General features: G+C 53.4%; 1 protein-coding gene across 5 annotated transcripts in view; it reads right to left on the reverse strand.

The window, feature by feature from the left end:
* Nucleotides 1-18591, reverse strand: part of LOC140408776 (protein FAM184B-like) — a 496156-nt gene that overhangs the window by 155487 nt on the left and 322078 nt on the right. The window lies entirely within an intron of this gene.

Below are 18591 nucleotides of genomic sequence, written 5' to 3' on the forward strand. Positions count from 1 at the left end.
CAGTCTGCTCCAGCAATGATCTCCTGGGAAACATCGTCTTCAAATGGATTCAGAACTTGATATTTAAACTTGAATTATAAGTTATGTTATTCATCTCACTATGAAAAAGTCAAATATTTTATTCAGGCCTTGGTGATACTTGGACAATCAACTTCAAAAGCACCTTCCAAACCCCGACCTCTACCACCGAGATGAACAGGCAGATGCACGGGGACCTGCAAGCTCCTCTCCAAGCCACACATCAGCCTAACTTGGAACTATATCGCTTCTTGTTCCCTGCCGCTGAGTCAAACTCCTGGAATTCCCTTCCTAACAGCACTGTGGATGTACTTATACCACATGGATATGTATGGAGGGTGGGCCTGAAGGCACCTCTGCTCTTCCTGGTCCACAAGAAATGCTGCAACAGTGCTAAGCGTCTCTTCGAGGCTGCCCTTGCCTCACAGTAGCTGCCAGATCTTACATCTGGAAAATCTGGTTAGCAAGAGTTAAATCTGAAAAACAGATCAAATTCAAGGCTTCCATCTTCTGTCACATATTTTATAATACCTATGTGGTGAACCACTGTAATAGGAGATGTAAGGTAAGGTAGGACCTGCACTACAGGTTCGCCGGTAGCTCCTGCCGGCTGGCTCCGCCCATGGAGAACTGTATAAATATGCATGACCTCCTGTGCCCTGCCATTTCGCCAGCTGCAGCAGAAGGCCACGCATCTGACTGTACTAAAGCCACAGTTGTACCCAATGTTAGTTTTTGTGCAATTGATCGTGCATCAATTTATTACAGTCCGATTTTCCACAGAATGGATATCAGAATTAGGCCCAATCGCCTGCAGCTGGATCCGCACTCGCCCAACGTCAGAAAAGACTTTACTCACTGACTAGCATGTTTTGAGGCCTACATCAAAGCTGCAGACCTCGTGCCATCGGAGGCTCAGAAGATAAACGTCCTGTACTCCAGACTGAGCTCCAGCGTGTTTCCGTTGATCCAAGACGCCACAAATTACACAAAAGTAATGGAACTCCTGAAGGAACACTACGCGCAGAAGACGAACACGCTCTTCGCCAGCATGTACTCGCCACCCGCTCGCAACTACCTGGTGAGTCCATCGAGTACGTCTGGCGGGCCCTAATTCCACTCATCCGGGACTGGGACTGTCAGGCCGTTACGGCTGCCGAACACACAAATCTCCTCATGTGCGATGCCTTCGTGACGGGGATTGCGTCGGACCGCATCCGAGAACGATTACTGGAAGGGGCCACGCTCGAACTGGCGGAGATGAAAACCTTGGCGTTCTCCACGACGGTCGCATCCCGTAACATACAATCGTACCCCTCCCGCCGCGCTGCCTACCCTTCTACTCCTTCATACCCCTCCTGGACCCCGCCGAACGACCTCCTCAGCCGGGGCCCTACCTTCCCAATATGCCTGTGCCGCACGCCGATCCGCGCACCCCGGGGGTCCCCGCTGCTACTTCTGCGGTCAGCAGAAGCACCCCCGCCAACACTGCCCGACCCACACTGCAATTTGTAAAGCCTGCAGTAAAAAGGGCCACTTTGCGGCGGTGTGCCAGGCCCACGCAGTCGCTGCGATCGCGCCCGCTATCGCCCCCTCCCCCACGGCAGACGCACAATGGGAGCCGCCATCTTATCCTCCCGGGTCCATGTGCGACCAATGGGCGCCACCATCTTGTCGCCCTTCGGCCACGTGCGTCCCATGGGCGCCGCATCTTGTCCCGACCTCGCAATGTGCGCACCATGGGCACCGCCATCTTGTCCCCCACAGGGTCTCCGGACATCCCGACATCGGAACCGCACACGCTCGCCACCCAAATCATCCGATGGCTACCCGCATCTCGCTTCGATAACGCTGGACCAATCTCGCCCGCACAAACTGGCCACCGCGTCGACGACGGTTAAAATCAATGGCCACGCGACCTCGTGCCTGCTGGACTCCGGGAGCACCGAAAGCTTCGTTCACCCAGATATGGTAAGGCACTGCTCCCTCGCGGTCCACCCTGCCAACCAAAGGATCTCCCTAGCCTCCGTATCCCACTCCGTCCCGATCCAAGGCTTTTGTACAGTCACCCTCACAGTCCAGGGCGTAGAATTTAGTATCCTCCGCCTCTATGTCCTTCCTAATCTCTGCGCTGCACTCCTGTTGGGCCTGGACTTCCAGTGCAACCTTCAGAGCCTCATCTCAAATTCGGCGGGCCCTTACCCCCCTTACCATTTGAGGCCTCGCGACCCTCAAGGTTGATCCCCCTCCCTTTTTGCCAATCTAACTGCGGATTGCAAGCCTGTTGCCACTAGGAGCAGACTGTGCAGCACCCAGGACAAGACCTTCATCAGGTCCGAAGTCCAGCGGCTGCTGAAGGAGAATATTATCGAGGCCAGCAACAGCCCCTGGAGAGCCCAAGTGGTAGTGGTTAAAACTGGGGAGAAACACAGGATGGTCGTGGACTACAGCCAGACCATCAATCGGTACACGCAGCTCGACGCGTACCCTCTCCCACACATATCTGATATGGTCAATCAGATTGCGCAGTACCGTGTCTTCAAAACAATTGACCTGAAATCTGCCTACCACCAGCTCTCCATCCGGAAGCCGGACCAGCCATACGCTGCCTTTGAGGCGGACGGTCCCATCTACCACTTCCTTAGGGTCCCTTTCGGTGTCACAAATGGGGTCTCGGTCTTCCAAAGAGAGATGGACCAAATGGTTGACCAGTACGGTTTCCGTACTTAGATAATGTCACCATCTGCGGCCATGACCAGCAGGACCACGATACCAACCTTGATAAATTCCTCTGCACTGCCACTCTTCTCAACCTGACCTACAACAAAGAGAAGTGTGTGTTCAGCACGACCCGGTTAGCCATTCTCGGCTATATAGTCCAAAAGGGACTTCTCGGGCCCGACCCCAACCGCATGTGCCCCCTCATGGACCTTCCCCTCCCCCACTGCCCCAAGGCCCTCAAACGCTGCCTGGGGTTCTACTATGCTCAGTGGGTCCCAAACTCTGCGGACAAGGCCCGCCCACTCATTCAGTCCACCCAATTCCCCCTTGCGGCCGAGGCACAACATGCTTTCGCCTGCATCAGAGCAAACATCACCAGGCTGGGATGCACGCAGTGGATGAGTCACTGCCTTTCCAAGTAGAAAGCAACGCTTCAGACGTCGCCCTTGCCGCCACTCTAAACCAGGCAGGTAGACCCGTGGCATTCTTTTCCCGTACCCTTCGTGCCTCGGAAATTCGACACTCATCGGTCGAAAAGGAGGCCCAGGCTATCGTTGAAGCTGTGCGGCATTGGAGGCATTAACTGGCCGGTAAGAGATTCACTCTCCTTACGGGCCAACGGTCGGTAACCTTCATATTCAATAAAACACAGCGGGGCAAGATCAAAAATGATAAAATCTTGCGGTGGAGAATAAAGCTCTCCACCTATAATTACGAGATCCTGTATTGCCCCGGTAAACTCAACGAGCCCCCAGACGCTCTCTCCCGAGGTACATGTGCCAACGCACAAGTGGACCAACTCCGGGCCCTACACGACAGCCTTTGTCACCCAGGGGTCACTCGATTGTACCATCTGGTCGAAGCTCGCAATCTGCCCTACTCCGTCGAGGAAGTAAGGACAGTCACCAGGGACTGCCAGGTCTGTGCGCAGTGCAAGCTGCACTTCTACCGGCCGGACCGTGCGCACCTGGTTTTTGGCTTCCCAACACTTTGAACGACTCAGCGTGGATTTCAAAGGGCCCCTCCCCTCCACTGACCGTAACACGTACATTTCTCAGTGTTGTCGATGAGAACTCCAGATTCCCTTCGCCATCCCATGCCCCGATATGACGTCTGCCGCCGTCATCAAGGCCCTCAGCACCATCTTCGCTCTGTTCGGTTTCCCCGCCTACATCCACAGTGACAGGGGATCCTCATTCATGAGCGATGAGCTGCGTCAGTTCCTGCTCAGCAGGATGACCAGTTACAACCCCCGGGGAAACGGGCAAGTAGAACGGGACGGTTTGGAGGGCCGTCCAGCTGGCCCTACGATCCAGGAACCTCCCAGCCTCTCGCTGGCTGGAGGTCCTCCCTGACGCTCTGCACTCCATCCGGTCACTATTGTGCACCGCCACTAATATCACACCCCATGAACGTGTTTTTACCTTCCCCAGGAAGTCCACATCCGGGGTGTCGCTCCCGACTTGGCTCGCTGCTCCAGGACCCGTCCTTCTCCGTAGGCACATCCGACTCCACAAGGCGGACCCCTTGGTGGACAGGGTTCACCTGCTCCACGCCAACCCTCAATATGCCTACGTTGAGTTCCCCGACGGCCGCCAAGATACTGTCTCACTCAGGGACCTGGCACAATCAGGTTCCACCCCAACACCCCCCCCCCCACCAATGCGCCCCCCCCCACCTCTCACCACGCCACCAATATTGACCCCACCAGACCACCCCCCCCTCCCCTTTTCCACACAAGAGGACGAAGAGGACTTCTGCACGCTCCCGGAGTTCCCCGATGACTGACCAGCATCAGCACCGCCACCACTGCCATCGGTGCCACCTCCACCACCGCCAACTCCGACTTCGCCACCACCGTTACGCCACTCCCAACGAAGCACCGGACCGGCTGAACCTTAGACGGACTCCGGACCATCAACATGGACTTTTCTTTCCCTGCCACTGTACATAATTGCACTAATTGTATATAGTTTCACGTCACCCCGCCGGACTCATTTTTAACAGGGGGTGAATGTGGTGAACCACTGTAATAGGAGATGTAAGGTAGGACCTGCACTACCGGTTCGCCGGTAGCTCCTGCCGGCTGGCTCCGCCCACGGGGAACTGTATAAATATGCATGACCTCCAGTGCCCTGCCATTTCGCCAGCTGCAGCAGGAGGCCACGCATCTGACTGTAATAAAGACACAGTTGTACCCAACTTTAGTCTTTGTGCAATTGATCGTGCATCAATCTACCCGCCTCCAAGGAGTGGGTTGGCTATCTGCCCCTTTTTGTGCCTAAAGCAGTGTGTGTTAACCCATATACGGCGGACAAATGACTACAAGTCTGTTTCATGAAACACTTCAATATCTATTTACTTTCACACAATGTTAAAGTTATTCAATCACACACACACACATAAGTCAAACTCCAAAGCTAATACATGCAAGACCTTAACTTAACTTTCAAGTGACTGACAAGTACCGGGCAGATATGGCCTTTATCTTGCAGTTCTCGATGGCCGGTTGCTGGTCTTCCTCGTCCTTGGCTCTGGTCTTCCTTCTATCGGTGGCGTGGATGATCTTCTTCTTCTTTGGCCGGTAAAGGGTCACCGTTGTTGGTTGCTGTTGAGAGAGCGAGTGAGGGGTTGTGCAGCATCTTTTATCCCTGGGGATTTTCGTGCCCTTTTGGGTGGTCCCAGGTGAGCTATCAATCAATCGATCAGGGCTTGATCACCCTAATCGATTAAATCCAATCAAGACTCGCCTCCTTGATGGTGGGGTGTGTCCTTACGGGCCATGTCCGCTGATGTCTGAGGCACGTAGGCCTTTCCAAATAAGGGAACAGACGCCACTGAGTCTGTTACATTGTATGTGATTTTCTCACTGACCCGGGATGGCCTCTTGAGGGCCTTTTTCCTATGTTGTTTTGCAAAGTCTGGGGTGCAGCCTTTTGTTTATTCGGAGCTGCAGCCTGTTTGTCCCTGAACTTGGCCATTTTCCCAACATCCTTTGCCAGACGCCATTTAAGGTAGCCACACCTTTCTCTGGCATCAGCGTAACCTGGAAGTTGGGAGGCTGCTGCCTTCTTCCAGACGAACAAGGAATGTTCGCCTTTTTAACCTTCTCACTCCCACCCAATGCCTTCAACTCACCCGTGTTAAAATTTCCCTCACTAAATCAGATAAATTACCAGTCTTCAGATGTCATTTAAAAAAATTAATTCAAGGGATATGGGCTTTGCTGGTTAGGGCAGAATTTATTGCCCATCCCTAATTGCACTTGAGAAAGTGGTGGTGAGCTGTCTTCTTGAACAATTGCAGCCCGTTGTGTAGGTACATCCATGGTGCTGTTAGGGAGGCAGTTCCAGGATTTTGACCCAGTGGCAGTGAAAGAACAGTGATGTACTTCTAAGTCAAGATATGAGTGACTAAGAGGGGACTTGGTGGTATTCGCAAATATTTGCTGCTCTTATCTTTCTGGATGGCAATGGTTGTGGATGCGGAAGGTGCTTTCTAAGGACCCTTGGTGAGTCCCTGCAGTAGATGGTATGCACTGCTGTTACTGTGCGTCAGTGTGGAAGGAGTGAATGTTGGTAGATGGGGTGCCAATCAGCGACTGTTTTGATGTGGATGATGTCAAGCTTCTCGAGTGCTGTTGGAACTGCATTCCTCTAGGCAAGTGGGGAGTATTCCATCACAATTTGGACTTCCATCACACTTTACACCGGAGGAAGGAGCAGTACTCCGAAAGCTAGTGATTCGAAACAAACCTGTTGGACTTTAACCTGGTGTTGTAAGACTTCTTACTTTTGACTTGAGGCTTGTAGATTGGGGACAGTCTTTGGGGAGTCAGGAGGGGAGTTGCTCTCTGCAGGATTCCTGGCGTCTGACCTTCTCATGTAGCCACAGAATTTTACGGCTAATCCAGTTAGGTTACTGGTCAAAGATAACCCCCATTAGTGAGAGTTTTCAACCTTAAACATATGGATTTCATAATAGGAACAGTCAGTTTGTGAATAGAAACTGACTGAAATTGTGAGTGTCTTATTTCTCAACATTACATTCAGGGTAGTGTCCATGGTCCAACTAACCTCAGCTGCTTTGGCGATGACCTCCCCTCCATCATGAGGTCAGAAGTGGGGATGCTAGCTAATGATTCCACAATGTTCGAGGACGTCCGGTAGCGTCCATGGAGTGTGTGGTCGCACACAGGGCAGCTCCGGCTCGATGGCATTGGTTTGGGTGCTTTATACCCGTTAGTGGGGTAGCTCCCGCAGGAAAGTGGTGCAGAAGGTGTAGACGGAGAGGTTATCCCCAAGATTGGCATATCTACTGGCTACTAGACCAGCAAAAACAGTTAAAGACCTTGCTAAGGAATTAGATAGGACCCGTGGCACAGCAACAATTGTGAGAATGGCGGAGGAGGAAGGGTTATTTCTCGTGGGAAAGCCCCAGATGGAGCAGTTGATGACATTCACCAAAGACAAATTTCACCAGCAAAGCAAGGGGATGCATGATAACTGGTCAAAGACCATTGAGAGGACAGTAGCACCTCTTCGAGGATCGATGGACCAGGTAGAGAAATGCCTTGAGGCACAAGGGGCGACGATACGCAAGGTGGATAAGGTGGTGTCCGTCCAGAGCGATCGGATCGTGTGCCTAGAGGCGGAGGTGGGGATCCTGGGGAATCTATGCAAGTCACTGAGAGTGAAGGTTGAGGAACATAACAGGTCCAGGCGGCAGAATCTGCGAATTGTGGGTCTGCCAGAGGGTGTGGAAGGAATGAGCGCCACAAAATATGTGTTGAGGATGCTGGCCGGTTTGATGGAGGAGAGGATACTGGACAAGGCCCCAGAGGTGGATCGGGCCCAAAGGTCCTTAAGGCAAAAGCCAAGAGCGGCGGGGCCACCAGGGGCGGTGAGTTTGCGGTTGCACAAGTTCATGGAAAAGGAGAAGATCCTACGATGGGCCAGGGCGAAGCGAGTCTGTGAATGGGATGGGAATCGTGTCTGAATATACCAGAACATTGGTGCGGAGCTGGCGAAGAGGCACGCTGGATTTAACAGGGGAGAAAGCTGGGGGTGTGGGGAGGGGGTATCGCGCTGTGGTAGAGTTGGACACTGAGCATGGTCATGGGTGAGGAGGGGGGCCATCTAGGATGGGCCCGGTTTAGGGTGGTATTAAATGAAGCAGAGCCGGAGTGGGGTGATAGTGGATGGTAGAGGGGATTGGAGATGTAAGCTTGAGTGAAAATTGTGATGTGAAATGTCCGTGGTGTAAACGGGCTGATTAAGAGGTCTTGGGTTTTTGCACACCTAAAAAGTTTGAAGGCGGAGGTGATCTTTTTACAGGAGACTCACCTCCGGGTGAAGGGTCAGATTAGGTTTAGGAAGGAATGGGTGGGACAAGTATTTCACTCAACGTTTTACTCAATGTCACGGGGGTTGGTCATTTTGTTGAACAAAAGGGCGAGGTTTGTGCGGGCCAAGGAAGTGCGGGACCCGGAGGGTAGATATGTGATAGTGAGTGGGGTGCTGGAGGGGATGCCATTGGTGCTAGTCAATGTATATGCCATGAATTGGGATGATGTGGGATTTGTGAAGAGTTTACTGGGAAGGATTCCGCACTTAGATACGCAGCAGTTGATTATGGGTGCATATTTTAATTGTGTGACGGAATCGAGGATGACAGGTTGAGCCCCAATTCAATGGGAAGGTTGAGGAAGGCAAAGGAGTTGGGAGGGTTTATGGAACATATTGGAATGGTTGATCCATGGAGGTTTAAGAACCCGGCGGGGGGGGGGAAAGAGTACTCGTTATTCTTACGTGTATAAGGTGTATTCGAGAATTGATTTCTGTGTGGTGAGTAGAGCAGTGTTGATGGGGGTGATGGCGGTGGAGTATGCGGGAGTCGTGATTTTGAATCACATGCTGCATTGGCTGGAGGTTAGGCTTACTTCGGGGCAGGTGCAGAGGTCGGGATGCAGGCTGGATTCAGGACTTTTGGCAGAAAAAGGGTTTTATGAAAAGGTGAGGTTGGTGATTGGGGATTAGGTGAAGCTCAATCATAACGGGGAGGTGTCGATGGCCATGTTCTGGGAGGCGTTAAAGGCGGTGATCCGAGGTGGACAGGGATAAGATGAGAAGGGAGGAGCATGGACAGTTGCTGGACCTGATAGCCGAGGTGGACAGGAGATACTCGGGGGCTCCCACTAAGGAGTTGTTGGTGGAGGAAGAGGTAGCAGGGGCAGATCGATTGGTTGACAATGGGGAGGGCAGTGGGGCAGCAAAGGAGGGCAAGTGGGGTGCAATATGAATCTTTTTTCTTTTTAAAAATAAATTTAGAGTACCCAATTAATTTTTTCCAATTAAGGGGCAATTTAGCGTGACCAATCCACCTACCCTGCACATCTTTTTGGATTGTGGGGGCGAAACCCACGCAAACACGGGGAGAATGTACAAACTCCACACGGACAGTGACCCAGAGCCGGGATCGAACCTGGGACCTCAGCGCCGTGAGGCAGCAATGCTAACCACTGTGCCACTGTGCTGCCCTCGTGCAATATGAATCTGAGAGAAGGCGAATGTACTCTGGCCTACCAGCTGCGGAGGCAGGCTGCATCCAGGGAATTTAAAAAAAATGTTTTTGTGGGGTTTTTTGTAACATACAGAGCAAAGATAAGTGTGGACATATGTTTGAAAACAAAAGAAAAATAAAGAAATATATATACATCAGTCGACTTCTGTTATTTACATCATTTGTCTTTCGTTATTTACAATGGTTACATCTTCTTGTCTTTCGTTTTCCAGTAGTCATTTGATTCTGGCTGGGTCCCCTGCTCACCTCTCCCCATTTTTGACCTGATCCCCATCCTACTCTGGCCGTCTGGCATGCCTTCATCCCTCGTCTGCTCTTGTGTCCTGCTTCATTTGGGTTGGTGTGATGCCATGTATTTTTCTATTTGCTGGACATGGTTGGGTTCCATGCCTCCTGATTCTCCCCCCCCCCCACCCCCCTCCTTTGATTGCCCTCTTCCGACCTTTGGCTTATTGGCTGTTGGCTACAAGCAGGTCTTGGGACAGTCGGGTAAATGGCTCCCCAGATGGTAAATTTAATTTCCTCTATTTGCAGAAATTCCGATAGGTCGGACAGTCAGTCTGCAGCTTTGGGTGGTGCTGCTGACTGCCAGCCGAGCAGGATTCTCTGGCGGGCTATTAAAGATACAAAAGTACAAAAGCAAGGGCGTTGGCTCTCCTCCTCATGAAGAGGTCTGGCTCTTCTGATACCCTGAAGACTGCCACTCTTAGGCAAGGCTCCACCCTCATCCCCACCACCTTGGACATTGCCTCGAAGAAGGCTGTACAGAACACAGTGAGCCTTTGACAAGACAAGACCATGTCGGCGTGGATGGCCGGGCCTCCTTGGCACTGTTTGCGTTTGTCCTCCACCTCCGGGAAGAACCTGCTCATTCGGGTTCTAGTTAAGTGGGCTCTGTGTACCACTTTTAGCTGCATCAGGCTTAGCTTTGCGCATGTGGAGGTGGAGTTGACCCCGTGCAGTTCTTCGCTCCAAAGTCCCACCCTATTTCAAACCCCGTCTCCTATCCTTCCCCACGACTGGCATGTCCAGTCCATCAAGGAACTGCGCCATCCTCAAGTCCCCTGCTGGAGGCTCAGAGGTGTTCAGCCCCCGTTTCCAGTTCCGCTCCTAATGTGCCTCTGCTTGTCCCTAATCTGGGCTATTTCCCTTGTGGCGACCTGCTTTCTCAGCTGGTGAGCCAACAGGCTGCTGGCTTTGTCTCCGTGCTCGTACAGGATCTACCATGCCTGGCGGAGTTGGTGAACTGCTTTCCTCGTGGAAAGCAGGTCGTAGTCCATTTGTAGCTTTTTCCTCTCCGCCAGGAGCTCCAGGATCGGGGCCTTGGAGCATTGCCAGTCTACTTCCAGTTTGGAGTCGACTAGCTGTTGCCTAGTCACCCTCTCTTCCTTATCTTTCCGTGCTTTGTAAGCAATAATTTAACCCTGATCACAGCCTTCAGTGCCTCACAGAACATGGAGGGTGAGACCTCCCCATTCTGGTTATTAGTAATATACTTGTATATGGCCTGTCATATTTTCTCACAGAGAGCCTTATCGGCCAAGAGGGCCGTGTCAACCACGATGGGGGTTGTTGGGCAAGGTCCGTCTCCAACTTCACATCCATGTAGTGTGGAGCGTGGTCGGATATTACAATCACAGAATAGTCCGGTCTTACTAGCCCTGGAAGCACCGATTTCTCCACAACAAAGAAGTCGATCTGTGAATATACATTGTGTACTTGGTAGAAGAAGGAGAACTCCTTCTCCCTTGGGTGGGTAAACTGTCATGGGTCCATAGCCCCCATCTGCTCCATGAATGAGCTGAGTTGTTTCGCGTGTTGGAGGTCTTTCCAGTTTTTGGATTTGACCTGTCTGTCCGTGGGTCCTGTACACAGTTAAATCCCCCCCCCATGATTAGTCGGTGTGTATCTATGTCGGCGATCTTCGCCATGGTCTTCTTTATAAACTCCGTGTCATCCCAGTTGGGAGCGTACACGTTCACTATGACCAGTGCCCCGTCCAGGACACCCCTGACGTACCGGCCCCCCTGGGTCCATCACTGTCCTCGTCGCAGTAAACACCGTCCTCTTATTTTGCAGTATGGCTACCCCTCCTGGCTTTCGTCCCGTAGCAAGAATGGTAGGTCTGTCCCACCCATCCCGTCCTTACCCACAGTCAGTCCTTCTCCCTCGAGTGCGTCTCTTGGAGAAAGATTACGTGTAGCCTGCTGTAACCAGCCTAATGCCCTTGTTCCCTCTGTTTCAGTGTTCCTCCCCCCCTCCCTATAGTTGATCCTCTTCCCTCCCCTCTGATCCTTCCTCTAGTCGTCCCCCTGTTACTGATGTCCTACCCCCCCTTGACAGGCGCTTTCCCCCTTGTGGGAGATGCGCCGTCGCCTCTCTTTGCTGCTCGCTTCCCAGTGCTAGCGTCTCCACTAGTGTGGTGGCCCCCCCTCCCGGGGTTAGTTGTGCATCCTTGGGTCCATTCTCCAAGACAAACTTGTTATGCTTCCGCAGGGACCGTGAAAAGGTGCTTCCTGCCTTGGATGTGATCCAGAGGTTGGCTGGGTACAGCATCCCAAACTTTACGCCGCTCTTGTACAGCGCGGCCTTCGCCCTATTGAATTCTGCCCGGCGCTTGGCCAGGTCAGCCCCAATGTCCTGGCAGATCTGAATCCAGTGACCTTCCCAGTTACAGTTCTTGGTTTGTCTCGCCCAGCGCAGGATTCGTTCCCGGTCTTGATACCATTGCATTATGGCGATTATCGCCCTCGGATGTCCCCCGGCTTTGGGCTTTGGGTGAAGCGACCGGTGTGCTCTATCAATTTCGGGTGGGCTGGGGAAGCTATTCCTTCCCACCAGCTTGCCCAGCATTTAGGCCACATAGTCCGTGGGGTTCTTACCTTCGATCCCCTCCGGCAGGCCCCCGATCTGTAGGTTTTGGTGCCTCGATCAGTTCTCCTGGTCGTTGATTTTCCCCTTCAGGCTCCCTTGTGTCGTGAGCAGCCTTGCCACTTCTTTTTATTAGGTGATGATCCGGTCGGCCTGTTCTGTTGCAACTTTCTCCAGCTCTTTAATAGCTGCTGCCTCAGTTCGGGATCTGAGGCCAAGAGGCTTTCTGTTTAGTTTATCAAAGCCTCAGTTACGTTCACCACTCGTCATGTGTTCATTGATGGCATATCAATTTAATAAACTAAACACCTAAGATGAATTCATCACTCAAGCCTGATCGCCTGGAGCTGGACCCACAGGCAGCCGACGCCACTGCAACATTCGAGCACTGGCTAAGCTGCTTCGAAACGTACCTCGGATCTTTCACCGAAGACTTCACCGACCTCCAAAAGAAGCAAATCCTCCACGCACGGGTGAGCCCGCAAGTCTTTCTTCTCATCAGGGACGCCCCCTCATATACGGAGGCGATAATGCTGCTGAAGGGACACTATGTAAAGTCTGTAAACGAGGTGTATGCTAGGCACCTTCTTGCCACGAGATGACAACGCCCTGGGGAATCACTAGCAGAATTCCTGCGTGCCTTGCGGGTACTCTGCCGGAACTGTGACTGCCAAGCGGTATCGGCTACCCAACACGCGGAGCTGTTGGCCAGGGACGCTTATGTCGCAGGCATGAAATCAAACTACATCCACCAGCGATTGCTAGAAGGGGGTACACTCAGCCTCCCAGAGACAGTGCAGCTCTCAAACTCACTGGAGTTGGCCTCCCTGAACATGGAGGCCTACACCTCCGACCGCGTGGCACCCTCGTGGACCTCGTGGGCACCGCCATCACCCGACTCGAGTGCGGCACAGGCCTGTGCCGCGCAGCAGCCCGCCAACGCCGGAAGCCCGAAGTGCTACTTTTGCGACCAGGGTAAGCATCCCAGACAACGCTGCCCGGCACGGAACGCGAGTTACAACGGGTGTGGGATGAAGGGCCACTTTGCGAAAGCCTGCCAGGCCTGATCTCTCCCGAAAACTCCTAGGCCCAACAGCGCTGCCTGCTGCCTGTCGGGGCCACCCCCAGCTGCCGCACCACCCGCCATGTGCGACCTGTGGGCGCCACCATCTTCGCCGCCATCTTCGATTTCGACAGCACATGCGACCCATGAGGGCCGCCATCTTTGACGCCATCTTGCACTCCACCCATCACGTGCGACCGATGGGGGTCTTGGGACCACTCCGCAGCCTCCCGTGAGCCCTGCTCACCCGGTCGTAAGCTGGCCGCCGGTACCTCCGACCGGCCTACCCATCACCTTCCGAAGCTCGCCTCCATCATGCTCGACCAGTCTCGGCCTCGTCACCTCACAAAATCTACGATAACAGTCCGGATCAACGGGCACGAGACGGCCTGCCTTTTCGACTCCGGGAGCACAGACAGCTTCATACATCCAGATACGGTAAGGCACTGCTCCCTCCCAATTTTACCCGCGACCCAGAAAATCTCCCTGGCCCGGATCACATTCAGTAGCAATCCGGGGGTACTGTGTCGCGACCCTTACCGTACAAGGTGTAGAGTACGCTAACTTTAAACTCTACGTCCTTCCCCATCTCTGTGCTGCCCTATTACTGGGGCTCGACTTCCAGTGCCACCTCCAAAGCCTTACTTTAAAGTTCGGCGGACCCCCGCCCCCTTCACCGTCTGTAGCCTCGCGACCCTTAAGGTCGCCCCACCCTCGCTCTTCGCTAATCTCACCACGGACTGTAAGCCCGTCGCTACTAGGAGCAGACGATACAGTGCCCAGGACAGGGCCTTTATCAGGTCGGAGGTCCAGTGACTCTTACGAGAGGGGATCATTGAGGCTAGTACCAGCCCCTGGAGAGACTAAGTGGTGGTCGTCAAGACTGGGGAGAAGCACCGGATGGTCATCGACTACAATAAGACCATCAACCGGTACAGGCAGCTCGATGCGTACTCCCTCCCCTGCATATCTGACATGGCCAATCAGATTGTGCAGTATCGAGTCTTCTCCACAGTTGACCTGAAGTCCACGTACCACCAGCTCCCTATCCGCCCGGAGGACCGTCAATACACTGCCTTCGAGGCAGATGGCCGCCTCTACCACTTCCTCAGGTTCCCTTCAGCTAATGGGGTCTTGGTCTTCCAACGAGAAATGGACCGAATGGTTAACCAGTACGGGCTGCGGGCCACGTTCCCGTACTTAGATAATGTCACCATCTGCGGCCATGACCAGCAGGACCATGATGAAAACCTCCGGCACTTCCTCCACACCGCTGAACTCGTGAACCTCATCTAAAATAAGGAAAAATGCGTTTTCCGCACAACCCGCCTAGCCATCCTTGGCTACGTTGTGGAAAACGGAGTCCTAGGGCCCGACCCCGACCGCATGCGCCCCCTCCTGGAACTCCCCCTCCTCCACTGCCCCAAGGCCCTGAAGAGATGCCTGGGGTTCTTCTCCTGCTATGCCCAGTGGGTCCCCAATTATGCGGACAAGGCCCGTCCACTTATTAAATCCACCGTTTTTCCCGACGGCTGAGGCCCACCTGGCCTTCAACCACATCAAGGCCGATATTACCAAAGCTGCGATGCACGCTGAGGACGAGTCCATTCCGTTCCAGGTGGAGAGCGATGCGTCGGACTTTGCTCTGGCTGCTACCCTCAACCAGGCGGGCAGGACCGTGGCTTTCTTCTCCCGTACCCTCCATGCCTCTGAAATTTGACACTCCTCTGTCGAAAAGGAAACCCAAGCCATTGTAGAAGCTGTGCGACATTGGAGGCATTACCTGGCCGGCAGGCGATTCACTCTCTTCACTGACCAACGGTTGGTTGCCTTCATGTTTAACAATACACAGTGGGGCAAAATCAAGAACGACAAGATACTGAGGTGGAGCATCGGGCTCTCCACCTACAACTACGATATCTTGTATCGTCCTGGGAAGCTCAATGAGCCCCCAGATGCCCTATCCCGCGGTACATGTGCCAGCACACAAGTAGACCGACTCCGGACCCTCCACAATGACCTCTTGTACCCGGGGGTCACCCGTTTTTTTCACTTTATCAAGGCTCGCAACCTGCCTTACTTCATCGAGGAGGTCAGGACCGTGACCAGGGACGGCCAGATCTGCGCGGAGTGCAAACCGTACTTCTATCGGCCAGACAGAGCACACCTGGTAAAGGTCTCTCGCCCCTTTGAGCACCTCAGCATCGAATTCAAAGGGCCCCTCCCCTCCACTGACCGTAACGTGTAATTCCTCAACATTGTTGACGAATACCCAAGATTCCCCTTTGCCATCCCATGCCCCAACATGACCTCTGCCACCGTCATCAAGGCCCTGCACAGTCTTTTCACTTTGTTCGGGTTCCCCACGTACATCCACAGCGATCGGCGTTCCTCCTTCATGAGCGACGAGTTGCATCAGTTCCTGCTCAGCAAGGGCATCGCCTCAAGCAGGACGACCAGCTACAACCCCCGGGGCAACGGACAGGTGGAGAGGGAGAAAGCGACGGTCTGGAAGGCCGTCCTCCTGGCCCTACGGTCTAGAAGTCTCCCAGTCTCCCGCTGGCAGGAAGTCCTCTCCAATGCGCTCCACTCCACCCGGTCGCTCCTGTGCACTGCCACCAACGAGATCCCTCACGTGCGTATGTTTGCCTTCCCCAGGAAGTCCACCTCCGGGGTCTCGCTTCCGTCCTGGCTGACAGTCCCAGGGCCCGTCCTCCTCTGGAAGCATGCCAGGAGCCATAAAGCAGATCCCCTCATCGAGAAGGTCATGCTCCTCCATGCCAATCCACAATATGCCTACATGGCACATCATTTAAAAAAAATAATAAATTTAGAGTACCCAATTCACTTTTTTCCAATTAAGGGGCAATTTAGCGTGGCCAATACACCTAGCCTGCACATCTTTTGGGTTGTGGGGGCGAAACCCACGCACACACGGGGAGAATGTGCAAACTCCACACGGACAGCGACCCAGGGCCGGGATCGAACCTGGGACCACGGCGCCGTGAGACAGCAGGGCTAACCCACTGCGCCGCCGTGCTGCCCTGTGAGGCACATCATGACGGGCGACAGGACACAGTCTCCCTCCAGGATTTGGCACCTGCAGGTTCCCTAGCGACCATCACCACCACCCCTGATCCTACACCGTCTCCCTCCACCGCGACCCAGCTACTTTCAAGGTCTGGCAGCCGCAGGCCCACCGGTGGCCATCACCACCACCCCCGCCCACACACCGCCCCCCCCTCCACCGACTCAACTACTGGGTGAAGAAGAGGATGGCACGCTCCCGGACGCGCAGGTCTCGACACCGGTGCCCACACCACAGCTGGGACTGAGGCGATTACGGCGGAAGGTGAAGGCCCCCGACAGACTTGATCTTTAAGTCCACTTCACCCCTGCTGGACTCTTTTTTTTAAACAGGGGGCGAATGTGGTAAACCACTGTATTGTATTGTACTGTTGTATTGTTACATGCTTGGGCTTGTCCCTGCTGGGTCCAAACCACTGTAGCATATAATCTGTGTATTGTGGTAAACTGCCAATGTATTATATGTAATGTGGTAAGCTACTGCCTGCTGGCTCCGCCTTCCCCCGGGCTCGGTATAAAGGTGGCTAGTCTCCGCCGCTGCCTCAGTTCGGGATCCGAGGCCAGGAGGCTTTCTGTTTAGTTTATTAAAGCCTCAGTTACGTTCGCCACTTGTCGTGTGTTCATTGATGGTATATCAAATGCTTAACAATCAAAAGAAACACTTTAACTTCTAACTGATACCTTCTTTATCTCTAATCAAATGAAACCCATTACAGGTCCAAAAACACTTTTAAACAGAGTTGGCAAACACAGGATTACTTGCCAGTCTCTGGATAGAGAGGTCTTTTGAGAGACTGCTTGAAGAGAGCCAGACCCTGTCAGGTTAATGCTGAATCCCTAACATCCTTCTGCAGAAGCTGCTGTTCAGCTTACAGCCAAAACTAAACTCAAACTCTGCATGTTACAGCCTTGGCTCTTCCCATTAATTGCATCACCCCCATTCCATTCAAATCCCATGACATACTTGCTTGCATTTAAACACAAGGAACGCTATTCAGCGAACCCGCTGTGCCCAACGCGGATCCAGGCGCAACGGGATTCACCTGGCACCCGGGAGTCAACGGCTGTGCCAATGAAACCTTGCCAGGGTACAGCAGAGGGCAGTAGAGCGGAGCTGCTGATTGGCTGTTGCAAGGGAAATTTGCATACCTCCGTTGTAGTCACCCGAACTTGAAGGTGTACCTGAGCTAGAGACCCTAGCTGTTCAAGTGAAGACAAGCATCCAGCAGAGGGCGGTAGAGCGGAGCTGCTGATTGGCTGTTGCAAGGGACATTTGCATACCTCCGTTGTGGTCACCCGAAACTGAAGGTGTACCTGAGCTAGAGACCCTAGCTGTTCAACTGAAGACAAGCATCCAGCAGAGGGCAGTAGAGCGGAGCTGCTGATTGGCTGTTGCAAGGGAAATTTGCATACCTCCGTTGTGGCCACCCGAACTTGAAGGTGTACCTGAGCTAGAGACCCTAGCTGTTCAAGTGAAGACAAGCATCCAGCAGAGGGCGGTAGAGCGGAGCTGCTGATTGGCTGTTGCAAGGGACATTTGCATACCTCCGTTGTGGCTACCCGAACTTGAAGGTGTACCTGAGCTAGAGACCCTAGCTGTTCAAGTGAAGACAAGCATCCAGCAGAGGGCAGTAGAGCGGAGATGCTGATTGGCTGTTGCAAGGGAAATTTGTGGTCCGTTGTGGTCACCCGAACTTGAAGGTGTACCTGAGCTAGAGACCCTAGCTGTTCAAGTGAAGACAAGCATCCAGCAGAGGGCAGTAGAGAGGAGCTGCTGATTGGCTGTTGCAAGGGAAATATGCATACCTCCGTTGTGGTCACCCGAACCTGAAGGTGGTTTGTGGAGGAGCTGTTGTCAAGTGACACTCGCGGTTGGTGTGTTGCCTCCCAGGTGCCAGGGTGCGTGATGTCTCGGATCGTGTTTTCGGGATCCTTAAGGGGGAGGGGGAGCAGCCCCACGTCGTGGTCCACATAGGTACCAACGACATAGGTAGGGATAGGGATGTAAGGCAGGAATTCAGGGAGCTAGGGTGGAAACTTAGATCTAGCACAAACAAGAGTTGTTATCTCTGGGTTGTTACCCATGCCACGTGATAGCGAGATGAGGAATAGTGAAAGAGAGGAGTTGAACACGTGGCTACAGGGATGGTGCAGGAGGGAGGGTTTCAGATTCCTGGACAATTGGGGCTCATTCTGGGGTCAGTGGGACCTCTACAAACGGGATGGTCTACACCTGGACCAGAGCGGTA

The sequence above is a fragment of the Scyliorhinus torazame genome, chromosome 3 (genome assembly GCF_047496885.1).
Source record: "Scyliorhinus torazame isolate Kashiwa2021f chromosome 3, sScyTor2.1, whole genome shotgun sequence".
NCBI lineage: Eukaryota > Metazoa > Chordata > Chondrichthyes > Carcharhiniformes > Scyliorhinidae > Scyliorhinus > Scyliorhinus torazame.